Source organism: Megascapheus bottae, chromosome 13 (genome assembly GCF_031878675.1).
Source record: "Megascapheus bottae isolate mThoBot1 chromosome 13, mThoBot2.hap1, whole genome shotgun sequence".
Taxonomy (NCBI): domain Eukaryota; kingdom Metazoa; phylum Chordata; class Mammalia; order Rodentia; family Geomyidae; genus Megascapheus; species Megascapheus bottae.
Genome location: NC_143521.1, coordinates 45,393,500 through 45,418,338, shown reverse-complemented (window position 1 = coordinate 45,418,338; position 24,839 = coordinate 45,393,500).

Below are 24,839 nucleotides of genomic sequence, written 5' to 3'. Positions count from 1 at the left end.
AGTGGCTCATGCCTGTAATACTAGCTATTCAGGAGGCTGTGATCTGAGGATCATGGTTCAAAGCCAGCCCAGGCACTAAAGTCCATGAGATTTTTTTTTTTGAATTTCTAATTAGTATGTTGGTTTATTTTTTTTTCTTTTGTCCATGAGATTTTTATGTCCAATTATCCACCAGAAAACTGGAAGTGGTGCTCTGACTCAAGGGATAGGATGGTAGCCTTGAGCTGAAGAGCTCAGGGACAATGCCCAGGCTGAGAGTCCAAGTCCCATGACCAACAAACAAAAACAAAACAAACAAAGAAACAAAAACCTGGGAGCTAGGTACCACTAGCACACTTCTGTAATACTAGCTCCTTAGGAGGTTGAGATCTGAGGACCATAGCTTAAAACCCACCTGGCTGAAAAGACCATGAGCCTCTTATCTCTAGTGAACCAGAAAAAGGCTGGAGGGGAAGTATGGCTAAAGAGGTCTTGAGCAAAAAAGCCAAATAGAGGCATGAAGCCCTGAGATTGAACCCTGGCACCAGGAAAATCTAACAAAGAAAACAACATCAGTAACAATTACATGGGATAATAAATTGTTATACATTTCCAAATTTGAGTTATAGTAAAGAATTCTGTATTTTATTTAAGTATACCTTTTTAAGCCAAATAAAGGGAGGGCTTTGTGACTCTCAGTGGCTTGAAGGTGAACCAAGTATCCTTTAGAACTAGAAATTGTAGATAGTCATATATTCAGTCTTCAATAGAATGAAGAAGTCATTCTATTTACAATGGACTTGAAAACAAAGGCAGGCTGTACATTTAGAACTTTAAAAAAGTAACATTACCATTTTCAATTCCAAACTGAGATGCCTATGTTAATCGACTCCAGTAAGCATCAGTGCTGTGAAGAAAGGGCTGTGTCTGGAGTAACAGTTTGTGAACCCTATCACTCATAACCTAGGGTAGAATAGGAATGTTATTCTTTGTCCTAATTGGTTGCCGCCTCTCTTCTCTTTGATAATTGCTGATGGAAAGGAGATAGGACCCTCAGAAAGCCCAGAGACAAACACCAGACTTAAGATTCCCTCTCTCCCTCCCCCATCTTTCTCTCTTATGTGCACACTCACTTTTCCTAACAGTTACTAATACTAGTTGTATTGTTTCCAGACCTATTTAGAAACTAGAATTTTTTTTATCTTGGACATTTTTTATTGTAATGTACGGAGGGGTTACAGTTAACTTCACCAGATAGCAGATGAATTACTTCTCACACATTGCTACCCCTTCTCATGTTTTTGTCCCATTTCCCCTCCCTAACCCTTCCCAATCATCTTGTTTTCCCCCATTTCCCTTTCCTATTTCAAATAAACAAAATTTTATACAATATACCAGGTAACAAAGTCAGATTCAGTAACAATATGAGATTAACCAGAAGGCAACAAAAGAGAAGAGACATAACATAGTACATTAAGAACTACAATCACATAATATAAATCTCTTGTTTCTCTGGAGGTCCTTTCATTTAGCCTCATCCTATATGGCCTTATGTATCTAGGTTTTGAGCTATTGTAATTTGAGAGTCCTAGGTTTGTACTAGTTATTACAAATGAGGGAAACCATTGAGCCTATGTTCCTTTGGGTCTGGCTTACTTCACTTAATATGATTTTTTTCAAAGTCTTTCTATTTCCTTAAAAATGGGGCAAAGTCGTTCTTTCTGACTGCAGCATAGAATTCCATTGTATATAAATACCACATCTTCTTTATCCAATCATCTACCAAGGGGCATCTGGGTTGGTTACATATCTCTGCTATGGTAAATAATGCTGCAATGAACATCGCTGTGCTAGTGGCTTTAGTATCTCCTTGTTTCTGGACAATTGGGTAAATGCCAAGTAGTGGAATTGGTCATAGGGAAGCTCTATGTTTAGTCTTTTGAGGCACTGCCATATTGTTTTCCATAGTGGTTGAACGAGTTTGCACTCCCACCAACAGTGTAGTAGTGATCCCTCCTGGCCACATCCCCTCCAGCATCTGTTGTTATTAGATTTCTTGATCCTGGCCATTCTAACTGGAGTCAGGTGGAATCTTAGAGTTGTTTTGATTTGCATTTTTTTATGGCCAGAGATGTCGAACATTTTTTCATGTGTCTATAGGCCATTCTTATTTCTTCCTCAATGAACTCTCTCTTTAAGTCTTTGGCTCATCTTTTAATGGGATGATTGTTTCTTTGAAGACTTGTTTTGGAGAGATTCACATTTTTGAGCTGTTGATATATTTTAGATATGAGGCCTTTGTCTGTTGTATGGTTAGTCATTTTGACTAAATGAACAAAAAACTCACAGTATACCAAAATAAACACTGGGAAACAGGTCTTTGCAAAGCTAGAGGATCAAGGGAGAAGGCATAGATGGATTAGAGGAGAAGAGTGTATGTGTCTGTGGGGAGAATGTAATCATAAAATTCAGTGAATATTCTATAAAAATAAGGAAGGTGAAGAAAAAGGCAGAGGTTGGAGGGATGCGGGAAAATGATAAAAGGTTTGACAGTGATCAAAATGTATTTATAAATTGATATGTTCAATGGTACCTTCTTTATATAACTACTTAAAGAGAATAAAACATATTAAAAACAACCAAAGCAAGCTTGATTTAAAAAAATCACAGATTCCTCAGTCTTCCATACTACTTTCTGCTTCAGAAGTTTGAAATTTTGAGATTGTACTTACAAATAAGATGTTCTAATATCCATCCTTTTGTGCCTGTCTTGAAAGCCTCTCTGAATGACATGTATTCTCTCTCTGGATGGCTTTGTATTCTTTCCTGTGGACAGTAGACAATTGACACCTTCCTTGAATTCGTTCTCATCTCTAGGAGAAGCAAAAACTCTTTCCTGGTAGTGACAGGGAGACATCAGATTAATATTTTCCCAAGGGCCTGAACATACAAACACTCAGAACAAGTACGAATATGAGGCAAAGCCAATGAAGTGTGTCACCAAAAGCATGCATTTCAAAGTGCTTAAATTAGGGGCTCACATTTTGGAATTTGGAGCAGTCTTCACAGGCAGACCTTCCTCTCCATGAAGAAAGAGTTCAGCTGGGTGCATGGAGGCGGAACTGATTGTTTAAATTACTACTGGCCACAGAATGGTCCAGAACAGTCAGAAGCCCAAAGGACAGAAACAGCTGTATCCAGGCTGCAGTGAAATGTGTCTCTAATTACAGTCACCCAATAAACATTTGGTTATTTACCATTGGAGAGGCGCTTCTTATGATACTTCCATCTTTCATCCTTCCAAATAATTTTTCCAGTTTTTCTTCCCTTCCCCTGTACGTTTGAAGTGCTTAATGTGGGGAAAAAACACATTTCCAAGCAATGTCCCCTCTCTTGCCTCAGGCCATGTGATATCATCTATGAGGTCAAACTTGTTGACAAAGGAAGAGCCAGTCAATTCATGGAACATGGCTGTATTTATCTGGTGGTCCTGCTTTCAGAAGATGAACCATCCTGTGCTTCTCCTTTATCTGATGGGAGAAGTCCCAGGTTAACTGTTTCTGGGATAGTCCACTGGATACAGGTCACACAGTTCCACTGTGGATAATGTACGATGCCATTAGCACGTGGGTCGACATTAACAGGTCAATAAAGACCTCATAAAGTCCTTTATGCACTGCTGTCAGCTAGTGCATGGCAGGATGCTGGTGCTCATTGAAAAAAGGTGTGTTTGCGAAACACAGTTCACAAGGAGAACCTTTTTCAGTGTTATAATCGGAAGTAGACACATTACTGTGACACATGGGGGTTGTATTATTTTTATAAAGCCTAAATATGACCTCAAATTCCCAGTGATCATTTAAAAATACAGCATTGAGCAGTTTCTGTATAACATGAGGGTAACTATGATTTGCTTTGAAGCCAGATGGACGCATTTCATCCTTTGTTTCTTATATGATATGAGCATAGATTTCTTAACTTTACTGAGCTTTGGTTTCTGTCATGTGTCATATGGAGATAAAAATAAAGATGCAATAAAATGGGTATTTGTTCTGCATTCTTTGTGGTTCCAAGAGAGACAATGCTTCTGGATTTAATAATGTGGGCAAGTTTCTTAGAATATTGTCCAGCCCGGTCAATCTGCTCAATATCCCCATTGGAAATCAGTCCTACCCCATTTAATAATAGGGAAATTGAAGAGTTTCTCATATAATCACAGAGTACTCTATGAATTCACTGTGAGAACAAGATTAGATGTTCTAGATCTCACTATCCAGTCGGATGCTCATTTTGTAGCCTTTACTTGCCTTTGATGGCTCATCCTGAAGTATCTACAAAAGAGGCATACTTGCTAACTTGATTTTGATGTAACAAATAGAGAAATTGAGTTATTTTCTCTCTCAAAATGACCAATGAATCTGTTTTACCCTTGCCGCCTTTTCTCAACCTGTGCTATCAGTCAGCATCTCACAGGATAGTTTTCTGTCCTTATGACAGTCCCTGAATGCATTATTTATAGAACAATGCTAATTAAATGCAGGATTTCTTTTTTTCTGTTTCTTTACTGCTTGATCACTTTCAAACTAATTTCTCTTGCCAGCTCTGATCAAATTGACAATGCTTTTCTGGACTCGACTGGATTCTGCGGGTTGCGAAAATATGTCTATAACGATGAAAAATTAAACAATGAAGTTTAACAGTGGAGAACAAAAGCTAGTGGTTAATTAAAATGACTGTTATGGGTGCAGATAACCAAGGTGTTGGTGTTTGTGCCAAGTTATTTCCATCCATGGGTCAAGATGTTTGAATAGCAGCAATGATAAAAAAAAAAAACACTTTTGATCAGAAATTATTGTTGAGTCACCTTGACTCATCTCCAAATAATTCTGTTGCTTAGAATTTTGTTGATCAATCTTTTTTATTTTTCCATATTGTATTTGGTGAATGCCCACAACATTTTAGGACCTGATTGTTTACTCAATACAGATTCACTGACAAGTTTTGAGTTACATTAAGCTCATTAGCTTACCATCTCCTTGTTCTGTTTCTTTCTCTTTATTTTGCTTCTTAGCTCCATCTCAGTTCAAATCTTCCTTACTCTGACTATTTACCAGCATGATTTTCTAGGGGAAATCTTACTCTACGGACTATTCAAGGCCTTAAAACTCATTTGGAGTTTTCATGAGGGAAAGATGCAACAAGGATGATATTTTCTTTGGAGATGAATTTCAAATGCTACATACCACAAAAATACTAATTTCTTTGTGAGCTGGTGAATAGGAACATGTATCTATGTTATTTGTAAAGTTTATGACTGTGGAATTTTCCTAAATGTCATCCTCACTATCATCTTTTCCCATTTTCTAGATAATTTCTTCCCCCAAATACACATTTCTAGTCATTTCAGCCCTCTGCCTAAATCCTCTGATGGTTTCCAGTGCCCACCACAGAAGGCCTTTGCTGATGTGTAAGTGCCTTAGGCTAATTTGTCAAGTGTGTACTACAAACTGAATTTTAGCATCAAGATTGGCAGAGATTTATTTTTCTAAATGTGAATGTCACTGTTTTGAATTCCATTATTCTTTCCTAAATGGAACAGAAAACAATGGCTTACATGTCATCCACATCTAATCTTTTCTGTGTCATGCACTACATCAGGTGGCAATAGCCCTCAGTAATTGTGATGATGTCATTGCTGTGTCTCATTCCAAATTCAGGGCTAGCTAGAAATCTGTGCCTTGTATTTCACCAGTAACAGTCTCTAGCCCACCAAAAAGAGTCCAAATATCAAGAAGACCACAAAAACATCTTTGGTCTCATATTGTCTGCTTCTCAACTCAAATCTTGGAGAACCCTGTTTGTGGACTCCACTCTTTAAATTAGCATCTCCCCCTCCCTTCCAATGGATTTGAGAAACTTCTCAACTGCTTTTAGATCATGATTGAGTTAAAACATGGTGCTGTTAATAAAGCCTCCTCTGATACTCCCTTCTTTCCTCTAGGTGATTTCTCCCCCAATCATGTAACAGCTGGGAGAATGAGAACATGTTTTTCTTCTTCCCTTTTCATTTAGTTCATCAGGTCCTAGCAAAAGTATCTCTTGCATCAGTCAGGATGGCTTGAGTTCTGCTTTGAGAAGCGACAGTTCCAGAATCTCAGTGGCTTGCCAATCACAAAGATTTTTTTCTTGCTCACACTCAGTATACATTATGAACTGGCTTAAATCTTTTCACCTCATGGTTACTCAGAGACTCAGGAAGAAAAAGTAGACTTCATCTTCAATATGCCACAGAGCCATTCAGTCCCAATCACTTGTGCTCTTAATCCATCAATTATAACTAGTCACATGATCCCACACAAATTTAGAAAAGCTAGACTATTATGCATGAGGTAAAAGATCCAAAGTATTGGCAAATAGTAGTTATTGCCAATAGTCATTATATACACAATTAATTATTCCCCTGAGTTATGCAGGGGCCCATTTTCCTGGATACGTTTTATATAACATGGAATAAACTGACTATTCCTTAGTAAAGAAGAATCACCCTTTCTCCTTACTGCAGAGAAAATAGTCACTGTCTGTCCAGTGTCTGAGAGTGTTTATTATACTTCTTATTTTTATTCTTTGTCAATCATGCGACTTGAACTTGGGGCCAAGAAACTGTATCTGACCTCTTTTGTTCAAGGCTAGTGCTCTATCATGTTAAGCCACAGCACCACCTCTGATAATCTGGTGGTTAATTGGAAATAAGAGTCATGGATTTTTCTGCCCAGGATGGCTTTGAACGGCGATCCTCAGCTCTCACCTGCCTGAGTAGTGAGGATTATAGATGCTAGCCATTGGTTATGGCTATCATAATTTTTTTTGCCAGTCCTGAGCTTGAGCTCAGGGCATGAAACCTGCCCTTGGACTTTCTCAAGGCCAGAGCTCTACCACTTGAGCCTCAGCACCACTTCCAGCTTTTTTCTATGTATGTGGTACCGAGGAATTGAACCCGGGTCTTCGTGCATGCTAGGCAAGCACTCTACCACTAGGCCAAACTCCTGGCCTGCTATCATAATTTTTTTCTGTCAGCTTCTATAGGAGAAGAATCTAAGAGCATCACAGAGCAAAACATCAGTTCATTGGAAGGCACACAAGCTTTGCATAGTGAAAATCTCTTTGTGCTGGAAAGTTCATATATAACATCCCACTTCTTGTCTTAACAACCCCATGAGCTGGGTATTATCTTTTAGATGGAGAAATAGAATACAGGGAGGATAAATAGCTTTCTCAAGGTCACAGAGTGAAAATGTGGCGGAACCAAATTTAATTCCAGCTCGTCTCCTGAATCTCTAACTCTTGCTCTTTGCTTTATTTCTGCAGCACCATGCATGAAACCCCTGGAATGATATTAACCTTCTTTAAACTTCAGCATATTTTTAACTGATTCCCAGCAGCATACGAGACTGCTCTTAGTGTTGGACTTGTTTTCTGATATGTAAACCACATTTCTTTTTGTTTTAAACATTTCTTTATCATCTTGGATGTTGGAGAGGGTGTCAAGAGTTTATCTTCTTACATAGTCCTGTTCTGACAACATGAGGGCATTTTGCAGTGACAGTGCACTTTAATTCAGAAAAATGGATGGCAGAATCGCTCTCCTGCAGTGGAAGATTTATACTTATTTCTTTGCCTCTGTTAGCAGGATTTATTCATTGGCCCTGAACAGCACGTGCCAAAGGCTGCACTTTCTCCTCCCTCCATCACCCCAAAATAGCTATTGGTATTTAATAAATAATCATTGTTATGACTTGAAATACTTGCTATAACCAGGTCAAACAAGGCAATCAGATTTTATTTTGTAAAGCAATGAAAAGTAGTTAGTTTATGGCAGCTCTTTCAGAAAGCTTGGGTGTGTGTGTGGGGGGGGGGATTCAGCCACAATGATGCCACTTTATCATGAATTTCTATCAGCGGAGTAGACCAAAATTAACATTTGATGACTTCTTCATTGGTATCTGACATTTTTCCCATAGCCAGACTCTAATAAAGAAGTCAGTTAGAGCCATTAGACATATTTTAGAAGAATTTTTGATGCATATCTTCACTTAGATTATGAAATTTAAATCATTGCTGCTATCAGTGTGAATGCTAATGATCTAGCCTGCCAGATGGAAACCTGTCATAAATTTTCACTTTTCTCTTACAGTGGGCTGTAAATCTGAAGCAAATGACTTCTCGGGTGAACTATGTTGATGTCAGCTTTAGAACCTTATGTCCACACTGATTCCAATGTCATAAGTACCTGGAAGGCAGGCAACTCCTAATTAAATGTCATTTTCTTTTTTGATTATTGAACTCAAGCAGAGTACAGACTCTCCTTGCATTGTCTGTGAAATTTCTGGCAAAGAGCTCTGTGAATACGCTGTTACCAGTGGAGTTTTTTTTAAATTTTTTTGAATTTCTTTTTATTTTTAAATGCTTTGGTGTCATCCAGTTTCTTCTCTCTTGATTAAAACTGTCTCCCTCAATGTGTCTTTCAGGTGGTAAAGCACTGGTTCCTTAGTCCTTTGTTCTCCCTTTTGACAAAACACATTCTGTAGGTTTCCTTAATCATTTTAACCATTTCCTCCCCTTGCAATTGATGTGTTAGTTCTTTCCATTTCAGGAGTCTTTTCATCCCATATGAGAAATACACTGGATAAGACTTCCTTTTACCTTATGGGAATGCATCACTATCAGACTAAGTTTTTCAAAAGATTTCTTTCTTTCTTTCTTTCTTTCTTTCTTTCTTTCTTTCTTTCTTTCTTTCTTTCTTTCTTTCTTTCTTTCTTTCTTTCTTCCTTTCTTTCTTTCTTTCTTTTTCTTTTGCCAGTTCTGGGCTTGAGCTCAGGGCCTGAGCACTGTCCTCAGACTTTCTCAACGCTAGAGCTCTACCACTTGAGCCTCAACACCACCTCCGGCTTTTTTCTGTTTGTGGTACCAAGGAATCGAACCCAGGTCTTCATGCATGCTAGGCAAGCACTCTGCCACTAAGCCAAATTCCTGGCCCCTTCTTTCTTTCTCTTAAATTTTTTTTTTTGTTTCCCAATGAACTTGTGGTAACTCTTGGCTGTTTATTATCAAACCACTTAATTTTCTTAGGAGTTGAAAAGTTTATTTTATATTCTCTTTTTAAAACAGAGCCAAACTTTGAAAAGTATTATCATATATTTTTGTGCAAAAAGTAAGTAAAAACAAAATTAAAAGATTATTTAAACACTCTAGCCTGTTGAAGACCAAAGGGAAAAGATGATAAAGAATAAATAAAAAGTACTTGGATAAGCCAGTAAATATTCCCAGTAGAAACCTTAGAAATCCTATACCTAGAACAACTTTCCCCATTTATTGAGTTATTTTGTCATCAGTTGTTTATTTATTGATTCAGTTTGCTACAAAGCCTGGGAAGCAAGTGATAAATGTGCTATTTCATTACATTGAATTTGCTTTGAATCTTCATTATTGTTATAGCCAAAGCACTGATTATAAAGAGTGCTTAATAATATGGTAACATGGAATTTTGTTCTATGGAGCCTTTTGGGGTTGGAGATAGTTTCATCAGTGGTTTTTAATTTTTTTTCATTTTTTTTATTCATTTCCTCTGCTTCTATCATGAAAGGAAGCAAATGCTTACAAAAAAATCATCCTTCTGTCAGGTGCTGTGGCTCACACCTGTAATCCTAGCTACTCAGGAGGCTGAGATCAGAGGATCACGGTTCAAAGCCAGCCTGGGCACTAAAGTCTGTGAGCCTCTTATCTCCAATTAACCACTTAGAAAGCTAGAAGTGGTGCTGTGGCTCAAGGGGTAGGGTGGTAGCCTTGAGTTAAAGAGCTCAGGTTCAACACTGGGGCCGAGAGTTCAACCCCCACAACCGACAAAAAAAGAAGAAAAAAAAAGTAATCCTTCTGCAGAAACCAAAGCACCAGTGAAATAGTTCAAACCATTAAAATAATTCTCAAACATGATTTCACTAATTACTGTATTTCAGTTCAACAATTGTAATTAAACCTGACCTTTAAGCTCATTATGTCTCGACATTTATGAGTTTTAAACTGACTTTCCCTGTGGTGGTGGTCTGTTCCAGTCAAGTTCTAATGAACAGTGTTGTAGTATTTTCCTGTTATCAAAGGCTCTTTGCTTGGCTTGGAGAAGACCACTTCATCTAGCACTCTGTCATTGGAGGTCCAGTGGTGCCACTCTGAAGAGGCATTATTTGCCACAATATCGAGCTGATATTGAATTTTTTGTTGTTAGAATGTTTGGGTATAATTACAGGCAGAGAAAAATCTGCTGCTGGAACATTTTAAAGAATAGTCCCAAAATTAACTCAGGGTTTGAGAGCTGATAAGTGGTTTTCTTGTGAAATAGAAATTTGTGACAGGTGAATAGAGTGACACGTCTTAGCTGTCCTGAGAGAAAAGCTCAATCAAAGAGGGAATGGGGAGGGAGGAGACCAACCAAGATGGTGAGGCTGATTTTGTTGGCTCCCATCATGAGTAAGAAATGACAGGATATTTCCATTAAAAAATAGTCTCTCCCAAGCTACTTTCATCCCCCCCTTCTCTATCTCTCCCCCATACGCATTAACAGTGTCTGACATTTACCAGACATTTACAATGTGGCAAGAAAGGTGTTAAAGAGGTCACATCTATTATATTAATACTTTAATAGCCCTATGAAGTCGAGGATACTCTGACACCAAGCATAGCCCTTTGATTTTCTTCAATTGTTAAATGCCAATACTTCATACAGTAATGCTTTGCAATATTAACTCTTGGGATGTGTTAATTCCAGGGATAGACTGGGAACTCTGGAAATAGAGTAAGATTCAAATGATGGACTACTTGTCTCTCAACCGCTCTCTAGTCCATCCTTGCATGAGTGAGAGGAGAGGTGGCCAGGCTGGGTGACATGGTGGAGGACTGGCAGGAGGGACATGTGCTAATGGGGAGAGCAGGCATGAGGGATGAGTAATAGGAACAGTTTGGCAGAGTGCCGGGGAGACCCTTGGAAGCCCAGACCTTGTCAACAGATTACTTATATCCAGTAGGGAAAGTACATTTTCAGGTAGGCAGAGAAGCCCTGTGAGTGTAGACATTGGTCTCATGGCCTCTGTGATGCAACCTCACTGAGACAATCTAATTGCTTTGGGGGGAGGCAGTGAACCTCATGTTTTCCTGTGCCCTTATTAGACACATGTAAGTGTCCCAGATATAAGGCACAGAGAGATCATTGTGCCAAGAGAGACAGAGATATAAACAGGAGACAAGTTTTATGTTTGGATAGGTCTGGGTGACAGGTGATACTTTCTGGTTACACAGATAAAGATTTATGTTCCCACGGAGTGTCCATGTTTTCATTTGATGATCTTAATTAATAAAACATGTTCTGCCAGGTGTGAGTGGCTCACATCTATAATCCTAGCTCCTCAGGAGGTTGAGACCTGAGGATCATGGTTGCCAGTCAGCTGGGCGGAAAAATTCCCTCCCCCTTCTTGAGATTCTAATCTCCAGAATTGATCAAGACGCAAGCATATAGTTGTCTCTGGCAGGATCAGCAACTAGAAACCACATGGATTCCGAAGGGCATACTGAACTTTCCCCATAGTGAACTCTGGTTTCTACCAAGAGGTGACGTCATTTGGGGAAAGCACAGGAGGTGGGCATGTGTCTCATGGCTGTGTTATGATAGCACAGTGACTGCACTGGGGATATGCTCTTAAGGTACTATGTTATTTCTCATCACTTTTGTTTTTCCTTGGTTATCTCATATTGTTAAAATATCTTACCTTGTTATCTGATATATATATATATATGTTTATTTATTTATTTGAAATAGGATAGGAAGGGGGAAAACAAGTTGAGGGGAGGGGTGGGGGAGGAACATGGGGACTAAAACATGACAAGGGGCAGCAATGATTGTGAAGTAATGCACCGTCTATCTGGTGAATATAATGTAACCCTTCTATTAATTACAATAAAAAGATTACATAAAGCAAAAGGGAAGCAGGAGATAGGATGTATTTTGGCAAAAATAGGCTGATTTTAGGATTATTTTGGCAGTCTTCTCTTACATGGAACCTCTCTGCTTGGACTATAGTATACCAGGTTACCAGAACACTGTGCGACAAGGACGTGGTTTTTGCCTCACTTAGGGTGTAATTCAGACAATGTTATCTGGTTTTATCTTGCTTAGTGGGACCACTGGTAGACTGTTGAGTTTAAACTACTAAGGGTGACATGAGACAATTAATGGCTTAAAAAAAGAGTATAGCTAGGTGCTGGTAGTTTATGCCTGTAATCCTAACTACTCAGGAGATTGAGAACTGAGGATATTGGTTCAAAACCAGCTTGGCCAAGAAGGTCCATGAACTCTTATTCCCACTTAACCACCAAGAACAACGACAACAATAACAACAACAAAAAGCTGCAAATGGGGCTGGGAGTTTGGCCTACTGGTAAAGTGCTTGCCTAGCATGCACAAAGACCCGGGTTCAATTCCTCGGTACCACATACATAGAAAAAAGCCAGAAGTGGTGCTGAGGCTCAGGTGGTAGAGCTCTAGCCTTGAGAAAGTCCAAGGACAGTGCTCAGGCCCTGAGCTCAAGCCCAGGACTGGCAAAAAAAAAAAAAAAGCTGCAAATGGAGCTTTAGCTCAAGTAGTATCAAAGCTCAGACTCTTGCACTGGCCCATTTGCATGCATGTGCACACACACACACACACACACACACACACACACAGGTGAAGAGTACAAACCAGGGAACATTCGTATTTAGGACTATAGAAATGAAATCCCTTTCTCCTACATAGAAACCATGAAAAGAAAAATAATTACCATCAGTGGCATTCATCTTTCTTAGCCCAATGATTATGAAAATGTCATGTGTTGCTTATTCTGTCTACTAAAACTAGACTTTGAGTGCTCTAAAGTTAGGGCCTATTAATTTATTTTTTAAACTGAATGCTTAAAACTGATGATAAACACTTCTAATTCATCAAGTTAACTCTTAGAAAAATTGCCTTTTCACAGCAAACACAGTTCATGTGTGGCTATTTCCATCTTTCGGTTGCATTTCCTGAGAGGGTTCCATGTTAATGAGATTTGAAGAACAGTGCCCATAGAAGGCAAGCAGAAAAAGACCATGGGAGAGCAGATTCCTTACTTTGGGGTGGATTTCTTGTTACTGTCCATCATATCAATAAGCCAGTGCCAACAAGCTGATGACTCTAGCTGCAGTTGCTGGGCTGGGATGCAAAACCATACCTGGTGAAATTGACTTATAGCAGGGGCTAGTTGATAGAGCTGTGGATCATTTGTTGTTCCTGTGGGAGAAAGCCTACACACTAAGGGGTCTGTTGCCCAATAGTGCCACTCCAGAGACTAATAGACAGGGCCTACTAGAGCAACTGTGTATAGGTCAGAAGTCTAACACCATCCCCACAGCTGTAATCCCTGTGGATTTATTATCCATCTCTTATAACCACTTGGTGTCTTGAAGTCTATAATCCATAAAATGTGATGGGAAAATAGCTGGAGAGATTGCCATTCTTGACATGTTATTGGTCTGTAACTCCGCCAAGAAGCCTCAGCAAATTGTAAATCTGATGTGAATTTATTGTGGCAGTCTAAAGTGTAGTCAATGACTAGGCATCCCTATCACTTAGGGACAACGTACTGAGATCCTCAGAGCAGGTCTGTCATGGCTGAAAAAAGTAACTCTCTATTCACTGCTTTTAACCCAGGCGATTTCTAAATACTCGCTGTTGGTACCTCAGCAGCTCTGAGCCTTTCCTGACCATCTCTACATTTCTCTGTAAGCCATATTCCTTACCAGGAATGATCTTTCTGGAGTTGTTAGATTTGACTGTGCCATGGCACATGATATTTAAAAAAAACCCTGCTGTTTATTTTCTCTCTGGCTTTGTACACAATGTTTCATGACATGTGCAATCAGAGGTAACTTGTGCTCAGGATGAAGGTCATTGAAAAGCTGTTCAGACAGAGTGGCTTGGCCTCAAGGATCCCAGCTAAACCTTTATTCTTGACCTGTTCCCTGACTGTGTTTGCTAATTGGGTCTTCGGTGCAAAGCATGAAACACCACCTCAACTCCGCTAACTGTTTGCTTTGTCAGTACATGAAAAATCAATCTCATGATGACCAAAGGGCACAGCAAACAACCACTCTGTGGAGTTGGATGATTGTGGACTTAGTATTCAGCAGATATGGTCTGAGAGCTCCTATAACTTGTATGCACACACAGCCCACATAATTTATATGTGAGTTTCTTGCATGATATTCTTCAGCATATTTAGGGGTGAAGAGAGATTGATAGAAAGCACAAGATCTGTGTTTAATGGAAATAAGTGCCCTAAGAAGGCTTTTGGAGTCCAATTGAAATGTTGTTATCATTCTGATGTCATTTGACATATGCACACACACACACACAGACAGTGTCTGGACTGGAGATGTGAAGGGTTTTACAGCTTATGGAGGAAAAGGGACAAAGCAAACACAAATCAGACATTTTCCTATGGATAAATTCCTTGGGTTGACTCTGAGGATGTAATCTGAAAATTGGGAAAAAGTGGCTGCTTAGAACTCTACTGGTCCCTAGGTCCTGAAGTTTTCCCAACTGCCCAAATCTTGTTAATAGGAAAATTATGCGGGAAATGGGAATATTTTCATAACACACAAAACAAAAATATTCTTGATTTTTCCTTTGGATGTCAGATTAGGAAATTCATTGAAGAAATACATTGGAAATTAGAGCTGCTGCTGCTGCTGCTTCTTCTTCTTCTTCTTCTTCTTCTTCTTCTTCTTCTTCTTCTTCTTCTTCTTGGCAAATTTGGTGGGAAGTGTAATTTTATTTTATTTTATTTTTTGCCAATCCTGGGCACTGTCCTTGGGCTTTCTCAAGGCTAGAGCTATACCACTTGAAACACAGCACAATTTCTGGCTTTTATTTTCTATGTATGTGGTACGAGGAATCGAACCCAGATCTTCATGCATGCTATTCAAGCACTCTACCACTAGGCTAACCTCCTGCCTGGCTCTAGAGCTACTTCTAATAGACTTCCTAAGGTAGAATTTGTTAGAAGGATCCTGAATGCTAAGAATCTTTGTTTTGAAAGTTTCTCTTTCTCATTTAAGATAGGAAGGTCTTCATTCTGTTCTTAGATGCTTAATGTTGAAAGAAGTGTAAAATGGGTGAACATATTTTAATCAGGTGTGCAACAATAAGTTACAGGAATTTTCTCCAGGAAAGCATTTTTTCTTTATACCCAACCAGTCCAGCAACACATACTTCCTTTATAACAAAAGAAGAGAAGAGAAGAAAGGAAATAGGGGAGGAATAAATCGAGTGCAATGTGGCAGATGCCTTTTCTCTCTGACTGTAATTGTGTAAAGAAACAACGCGGTGCAGTAAAACTCGGTGGGTTTTATTTGCTCTATTAGCTCCTACTGCATCTCAATCTGTCTCACAGCTCCCATTTTAGACAACACATGACATCATAATTGCTTCTGGCATTTTACAGTAATAGATAGAGGTGAGAGTTGTCTGAGTTCTTTCCCCCCTACTTTATGAGTACTTCATAGCAACCTCTCATTTGCAGCACATTTCACTTAGGTAGTTTTTCACTCTTGTCTGCAAAGATATTCTGCTCTATTTATATTTGAAGTCAGGCTTCTCAATCCACCAAACAGACTTAGCAACTCACTGTCACCAATCAGCTTTCTCTGTGTGGGGCACCTGCCCATAGTGCTTAACTGAGCAAATCAGTAAAGTTAATTCCAACAAGAACAACCATTAATTTAGTCATTAGGTAGTTTGTATTCTTAAAGTGTCATCTTAGGCTTACGCATTGTTGTGATTCTAAACTATGTCCTACATTCTCAAAATATATGTAGAGATTTACTTTTCCTCTGACTTCAGTTTTGTGCTGAAAAAAGAAAAAGTCCAACATAGGAAGCTACAAATAAAAATTTGAGTGAAACATTTACCTAAGCACTGGGTGATAAGGACAGCTTTATAAAGCTGTGAAGCTGATGCAAGCATTGACTATATACGCAGAAGATTAGCCTTGTTAAATGGTGTCCCAGTCCAAATACTGCCTGGCTTGAATATTTATTATGTTCCTTAATCTTGCTGAGCAAACAGACTATATCAGCAAAAGGAAAGCGCTTCCTTTCTGAGGGCCAATGTGTCTCAAAGGCTCCGTAGACACATTCTTTGTTAGAAATAGTTGGGTTGGTGGGAATGACTCCAACACTTCCTTTACCATAAGGAACAAAGAAGAACTAGAGATGATAATTTGCCCCAGGTCACAGAGCCATTAGGTGTGATGCAAACACTGGATTTTCTAGTGTGCTTGTCCCTGGAGTATGTCTACCCACAGAAGAAGTACTCTTGTAGCTGAGGGATGGTCTATGAACTAAGAACAATCGCTGCCTCTTTAACTGGAGTCACATGGTCATCATAGTCCTGAGAAACTTTATGTTCCCCCACCCCCAGATTGCCCTTAGCATTGACTTTGCTTTGGCCCAAGCTCCAGGCCTTCTGAGGTCTGAACTTTGACTTGCATGCTGTGGTATAACTTGCTCTTTACCAAAGTGACTTTAGGGTTCATTCTTCAATACCCTGCCATCGCTGTTACCTAAAAATGTGCATAGGGACAAAAAGAGTTACATATTGTCAGGCTATGGCTAAGTTAAGAGTAAATGCCTTTACTGGATCCTCAGACCCTTATTTATCTATTGCATGATTGACACATTCTACATTAAAGATCTCTTACATTCTCATATAACACTATTCTTTATATTGTGAATGTCTAAGAATGTTATTATTATATCCATTTTACAAATAATAAAAGAGCTCAAGATATTCCTCTGTGAATGCACACAAGTTGCCTAGCAGTGAAACCCAGTTATTCAGCTCCTTTTATTCCAGTTCTGTTTCTCCTACCGCATAAGCTTCTTCCTACCATGCTTTGCATGTATGAAAAGTGACCAATGCATTTGTTTTGAGTGAATGAGTCAATGGTTCCTTGTAAATAGTTCTATTTTTAATGCTTGGAAATACTTTAATCACAGGCAGGCAGCCTAGAAAGAATTTGCCAGTTTCCCTATAAACCTATTCACCTTTTGTATCTTTTTTATTTTTATTTTTTTTGTGTGTGTGGGTCATGGGGCCTGAACTCGGCCTGGGGACTGTCCTTGAGCTCTTCAGCTCAAGGCTACTACCCTACCCTTGAGCCAAGCCCCACTTCCTATGTTTTCTTAATTAGAGATAAGAATCTCAGGTCCTTTTGTGCCCTGGTTGGCTTTGGCTGTCTATGAACCTTGATCCTCAGATTTCATCCTCCTGAGTAGTTTAGGATTACAGGCAAGAGCCATCTTGCTGCCGCCGGCTTTTGTGTCTTTTTTTTTTATTGTTGTTGGTAGAAGACACTGACCATAGCAAGTCTGATCATAGCAAGTCATTTATGTTGTAGTCTGGTAAGTTTTCTTTTCTATGTTCCCCATTCTCTCTTCCTGTTGCTGCTGTTCCTGGTCAGGTCCTCATATAATCCCTGCTCTGCTCTGATGCAATCATTATTTTAGGGACTATCTCTTTCTGCATTCACCTCTTCGCTAGCCTGGTCTTCACAGAAGTACAAGTTCTAACTGAAAAATCTTGTTATGTCAGTCTGCACCATACCCACATGCCCATCACTACGGGATGAACATATGAAGCCATTTACATGGCATGCCATGGCCTTCATATCGTCAATGCTTGTTTCCATATGGCTCTCTGTTGCACTCTTCTCACTCCAGGCATCAGTGATATATCACTAAGGCTTATGATCTTTTCTAATGTCATGGCTTGTCTTGACTCTAGCTATTGACCAGTCTTAGTGAAGTATTTCCAGGAGAAGGTTTTACATCTGGGTATGAAGAAACAAATGGGGTGTTTTGTTGGGAAGTGTTAAGAATTACCAGATAGCCCTTCATCTGAGCTTCAACAAAAATTTAGGAAATGTGAATGGCTTAATTCAGTAGAGATTAACTTCTCATTTTCATGCATGGCCTTGTCTAGAAGCACTTTAAATAGTGAGTTGAGGTGTCTTTGTCATCTCTCTATTGCTTTATCATCCTCGAGGCTGCCTTGGTGTCTTTTGCGTCTTGTAAACAGTCAGGAAAGGTGGACTGAAAGGAGGTGTACATGGTCAAAGGCTAGACTTGTGCCCATATATTCACATGCCATTGACTAGATTCCATCCCTAAGACCATAATGAACATGGAAAAGGAAAATTCATTTCACAGGGATAGAGTGGGAGATTACTAGTCTTAACTACATTTCTTCATAAGTAAATCTTCATGCATTTCTTAATGAGTCTGTAGTATATTTTGACAAATACATTCATTTATTATTCATTAAATATTCTTGGTGTATGTGCTATATAAAATATGCATCAGATGTGGTACCTGTCTTCATTATAATTGTAGTATCACAAACAATACAGGACACACAAGGGGAAAGGAGTACTAAAAAGCAAAGATTATAAATAAGTATAATTGAGCTAAATATTTCAAAGAGAAAAAATAAAAAATCATTGTGTATATTGTTTAGTCTTTTTTTTTTTAAATTGATCATCTAACCCTGGAGTACAAAAGTCCAGTGAAATGAGTTGTATTTTTGGAATTTTCAGGGAGCTTGAAATTAAGCACCAGGAGACTTTGGAGTAGAGATGAATAGCTAGTTGTTACTCAAAAGATCTGCTTTTCTTTCATTGGTTAAGAAGTTAGTTTTCCAAATTAGGTTAAGTGAATTAAGTCAGGATGAGAGAGATGGTTAAACATATTTCCTCTCATATGTGGCGGTTAAATCTAAATTATAAACCTATATGAGAACAAATACAGGATTATATTCATATATACAAACTTTCTAGAGCATGATATACTGGAGTGGATTCCTATGGCATTGAACAACTGGCCTATAGTTGAGCAAAATGAACATCAGAAAGCTGGAACATGTGTGTGTGCGGTGTGTGTGCGTGTGTGTGTGCGTGTGTGTGTGTGTGTGTGTGTGTGTGTGTGTGTGTTGGGAGGAGTAAAATGGTGTGGAGCCACAGCATCACTCTGACCTTTTCTATGGATGAGGTACTGAACGATCAAACCCATGTCTTAGTGGTTGTTAGGCAAACACTCCATCCCTAGGGCAAACTCTTGGCCCAAGAGAGAATATCTTATCATGGATAGAGGTAGAGGCCCTTAATAATGGGATGAGACTAAGTTAAGGGCACAGGTCTAAGGAAAGAGATAATGAGCTGGGGGTTATACTTTTATAGTCAGTTTTATCCTTTCCTCCTCCCATCCTTAAGGATGTTGAGTTTTCTAATTTTAGAAGTTTTTTTTTTATGTTCGTTCTAGTCTAAAGATGTTTAATAACCTGTAGGGTTGGCAACATTCTTAAAATTATTTTTAGACTACTTGGTGAAATTTTCCATTATAATTAATCTTCTTTTACAATACAAGTCATAATTCCTGAAATACCTCTGCACCGAAATGAGGTTAATTGAGATAATTGGCTATATGAGTCAGCCTACAGTTTCTCCTGAGTAATCTAACATGCTGAGGTTTGTGGGAACACTCTGAACATCTTTCTATCACCTACTGGCTCCCACATTTTATGGGTCTGGTAAGTATAACTAAAACTTAAATTTAAAGGTTTTTTTTCCTGCTCTTTTTTCCTACTTTTTACCCTCTTCCTTCAAGGGACACTGAAGATTCTAATAGGTTTGGGCTCATGATCATGAGTTTGCCCTTTAGTTTAGAAAGTGATTGTGCTACAATATGTATGATATTATCATTTTAAGTAACTGATAATAAACATTGGCTATTCACTTGCTTAGATTTAAATCCACCTAGGAGGCTGGAAAAGCACACCACTGGATGTTTCTATGTGGGTATTTCCAGTGAAGATTGGATCCTGAGGGCTCTTATCTAGTCCATGGCTGAATCCATTGGTACAGTCACAATTGGAATAGAGTATTGGGAGACAATGAGACTGTAGAACTGAGGCTGGCATTGTTACTTCTGTTTTATAGATGAGGAAAATCCTGAGCCAGGAGAGGTGACTGGGTTTGTTTGCTTGAAGCTTTCCCAAAGTATCAAGATGACTGTGACTTTAAGAGTCAAGCTTAAGCTTCCTAGTTTTCAGGCTTCTTCTTCTTTTAGTAATTGGCCCTAGAGCCACAATGCAGGAGACTAAATCCTGGCATATCATATATGACAAACATAATCTGAGACAAATTACATAATTCTCTATGTCCTAGTTTCCTCTTAAAATGATTATATTTATTATTATTATGTCTAAGTAGTTGTACATAGGCGTTGCCTGAGGATAAGAATAAAATTTGTCTATATTATGGACTAACCAATACACACACACACACACACACACACACACACACACACACACACACACACTATGTTTTTATTGCGTCAGTCCCATTTTTTAACTGTACCTCAACAATGTAAATGCTATTCAAGTTTAAAGATTTGAAATTCTAAATAAAAATCCTATAGGATATTATCTTTAGTGTCCAAGCTCTACTCATGATAGGAAAATTACTTTAGAGGGCCCAATACCTATAGAACTTCAATGAATTAGAAGTTAGAAGTAAGTTTCTTTCATTGGCCTGTGGATTTTGAGGGGAAGAATTAGAAAAAGCTTTTCCTGTTTGAATACAGATTGGTTTATATTTTCAGAGACATGAATAGGAGTGATAACAACCATTGCACCCTGTGTTATATCCTTGTAAGAATTTAAGATGCAAAGCAGTTGTCAGTCCATTTTATGGAATAAAAAGCTGATTGACAACAACAATGGGTCACATTCTCTATCACACAGCTAATAATCATTGTAACCAAAATTCGGAGAAATTCTAGCAATATTCAGAGCAAATATGTGCAATCATAATGTACACTCTCACAACAGCATAAAAATGGACAAAGATACTGAACAATTTATAGATGAGAAGGTGGAATGAAAAAGAAACATGAAATGACATTCAGTCTTATAATTAATCAGGGAAGTTAAAAATTAAAAACAATAACTACACATGTTTTAGGCACAAAGACCATCTGGTATCAACAACAACTGTTCAACTCTGTTGTTGAATGCTAAAAAATGCATTAAAAATAAGCATTACTTCAGATTTGAGAGAAACCATGCACTTATTCTCTTAGAACCTGACTTCACTTAATGTAATTTTTTCCAGGTCCATTCATTTCCTTAAGAAGATGTAAAATTATTCTTTCTAAAATAGATTATAAACATATTCAGGATCATGCACAAGTAAATCCACTAAAATATATATGTACAAATATATATATATATATATATATATGTATATGTATGCTTGCAGAGGAGGGGTCCATGGTATAAGTAACTCCTGTGAACAACTAACTTAAAGCTTAGGAGAATAACCAGTGGGAAATTACAAATGTTGTGGAAGTTAAAGGAGAGGGACACAGGTGACTAGAGTGAGGAACGGTGCATATAAACAATCGTAATATTCAATGTACATATTTAAAAATTGGGACAGACAATTTGAGGGTGTGGATGGAGCTGGAGAGATGGAGGAGTACTATAGAAAAGTGACAATGATCAAGATACATTGCAGTCACAAACATATGTTGAATGGAAACATCTTTGTACAACTACTGAAAGATAATAATAAAAATGTAAAAAACTGCATTATTGAGTTCCAGTAACATTTTGTTCTCAAACACTGGTAGCAGGCTAGATTTGGTGAGCAGGATGTTGCCTGCTGACTTCCATATGATTCCATTTTATGGAATATGACAAAAATATTAAAAAAAGGAAGAATAAGGGACAGAGAATATCTCAAATAGCAGTAAGTGAAAAATCCAAGTCTCAGTGTAATGTATACAAAATGAGTATAATGTGAGGAACTATGTATGTATGTATGTATATATGTATGTATGATCCATCCATCTCTTACCTATCTATCTGATAGTTACATGTTAACTACTGCACATTCCATATTATGTTGAAACTTTTGCAAACGTTTATATTTATTGGCATGGGAGAAGTGTGACTAATTAATATATAGCATCCTTCAATACTGCAACTGACATTTTTTGTACATGTTCTGACATGACTGGATCTATAGATGGACACAAATGATTGTTACTATCAATAAATAAGGAAATAGAAGGGTGTGAAAAAAGAAGGAAAGAGTATTGCATAGAAACAAGGGAAAGAGGATAGGAAGGAGGAAAGAAAAAGAAGAAAGGAAGGAAAAATCTCCTTTTTTGTGGATCATGGGACTTGAACTCTGGGCCTGGGCCCTGTCCCTGAGCTCTTCAGATCAAGGCTACCACCCTACCCCTAGAGCTACAGCACCACTTCCCATTTTTTTAGTGATTAATTGGAGATAAGAGTCTCACATGTTTTAATGCCCGGGCTGGCTTTGAACAGCAATCCTCAGATCTCAGCCTCCTGAGTAGCTAGGATTACAGGCATGAGCCACCGTGCCTGACTTAAGTAAATTCTTAAGCTATTTGTTTTTGAGAACTACTTTGTGGAAAGAACCCAAGTGGTATTCCAGGCAGATGATTTCAGTTCAGGATGTGTACATTCTGATGGCAATACATAGCACTGGCAAATCCTTGCCAGCAAATAACTTTATGAAAACTTTTTCTTCAAAAGAAGAAAAACATCCATGATTTTGTGAATACAAAGCATCCATGACTTTGCCCTTCTCTCCTTGATTTTGAAACAGAGGAAGGTAGTTTGGCATTATGGCATTATGAGTTCTTGTTATGATTACATCGATTGTAACTAGGAAGTTTTGAACTTTCCTTTGCACATTTCCTCATCTATTCCATAAGGACCATCCTACCAAATAACATTAGTGTGAGGACCAAATGAGATAAATATGCATGACGTGCTTTGAACAAGGCTTTACAATTTTTTTTTGAATTGAACGAAAACTAATTATGAAATCTCGTCCTGTAAAGATGGCCAGTTTATAAGAATAAAACTCCATGAATGTTCTTTCTGAATAGGGCTTTGCCAGTCTCAGGCTTTGGGATGAGAATTAGCCATGGATATGGGAATAGCACAGGGAAACCCAAATGTAGTCTGCAGAGCCTGACGTCGATTTTCATTTTGACTCTACTATGAGTACCTTGAATGTACACAGTCAGTGTATGTATGCCTGTGGTGGACACTTATGACCATGTGGTAGACATTTAGGTGGCTAGGCTCAGTACTCTGAGCATTACTGATAACCAAAAAGGAATCACACAGTGGTTGACTCAGATGGCATGTTTTTTCCAGTTAGCCTTTTGATTGTTCATGTGGCTGGGTTCATTCTTCTCCTTCTTTTTCACTGGTAAAGAAATATATTCTGCTACTTTGTGATCTCCTTAGGATATTTGCCTGAAATTCCAGTTGTTTCTCTTGCTGGTGGGATTGTTTGTGACTTGTCTCTTTCTGGTATCTTTTGTGGTTTTTGTTTACTTCTTTTAACCTACTTGAGTTTCTCTCCTTTTAATAAGGCTATTTCAGTGCAAACTCCTTTCTACTCAGGAATCTGGGACAAGCTCTAAGGGTCTGGAAAACACACAAGCATTAGAACTCTCAAAAAATTACTGTCTAGTGACAATCATGCAGGCCTGAGACTCATGGAAGAATTTGAGCATTTGATGGTAGTGTGACTGTCTTCGTGGAAACCAGTAGATATATCCTCTCCTCAAAGCCCTCCCCATACTCTTTCTTCCCATTAACTATTTTCTAGAAATATCGATCCTTCTAAGATTTTTTCCATCTTTTCTAAATTTCTCTTTCTATTTCTCCTAACTGTATGCAAAGAGAACTTAGTAATTTTCTTAATATGTTTCTGCAACTTTAACACTTCCTATGCCCAACCTTACATCCAAAGACCATAAACGTTTTGGCACACACTGAACTGACATTTGTTCTTGCACAGGTGTGGTAAAAGTCAGAAAGTAACACATGATGGCAATGCATTCTTTTGTTTCAGCATTTTTGCTGGTTGAAACCTATACTTGACTAGCAATTAGAAATGATTGACTCTTGGGACTGGGCAAAGTCCTCCTGATAATAGAAGTTCCTAATTCCTTCTGCTGTCTCCACTGCCTCCCATGGCAGTGACATGAACTGAGATTAACTGAAAAATTCATGTGTATCTGACTTCATGAACACATGTAGCCCTTATCTATTGGTCAGAAAACATAAGGTTAAGACTTGTACCTGGACTCTTCAGACCTCTCAGAGTAAGATTGTTGCCAAAGGTGGCAATGATATCTGATCCTCTGACCCTCCAAGCATGGTTGTGCAAAGATCTCAGAGCAAGTGCCATCAGCATAAGAGCATGGCATTGCAAATTCACGCTGTGCCCAAGGAAAAACAACTTTAAAGATCGAAATCACAGTCAGTGCTTGCTCAGCACTTGTTCATCTCTGTAACTCTGTCTTTCCTGACTTTTCGCCTCATGCTTCCCCTTGGAAAAGGGCCATTCTTGGAGCTCATACGCTTTGGTTGATTTATGTTGATAGTGACTTGGGGAAATTTTTTGTTACCCATCCTGAGCTTCAGTTTTTACTTCTCTGCAAATGACAATAACAACTTCATCTCAAGGAAGATAGAGACCATCGCTGCTTACGAGTTCTGTGACCTATCATGCACATTATGTTCCATGTCTTTCTGGTGTCTTGAGTGAGTATGTTGCATGCTGTGTCCTTTCTGGTGATCTTCTTTTTCCTCTAGTAATTTGCCTTAAAGTAAATGCGGATCCAGG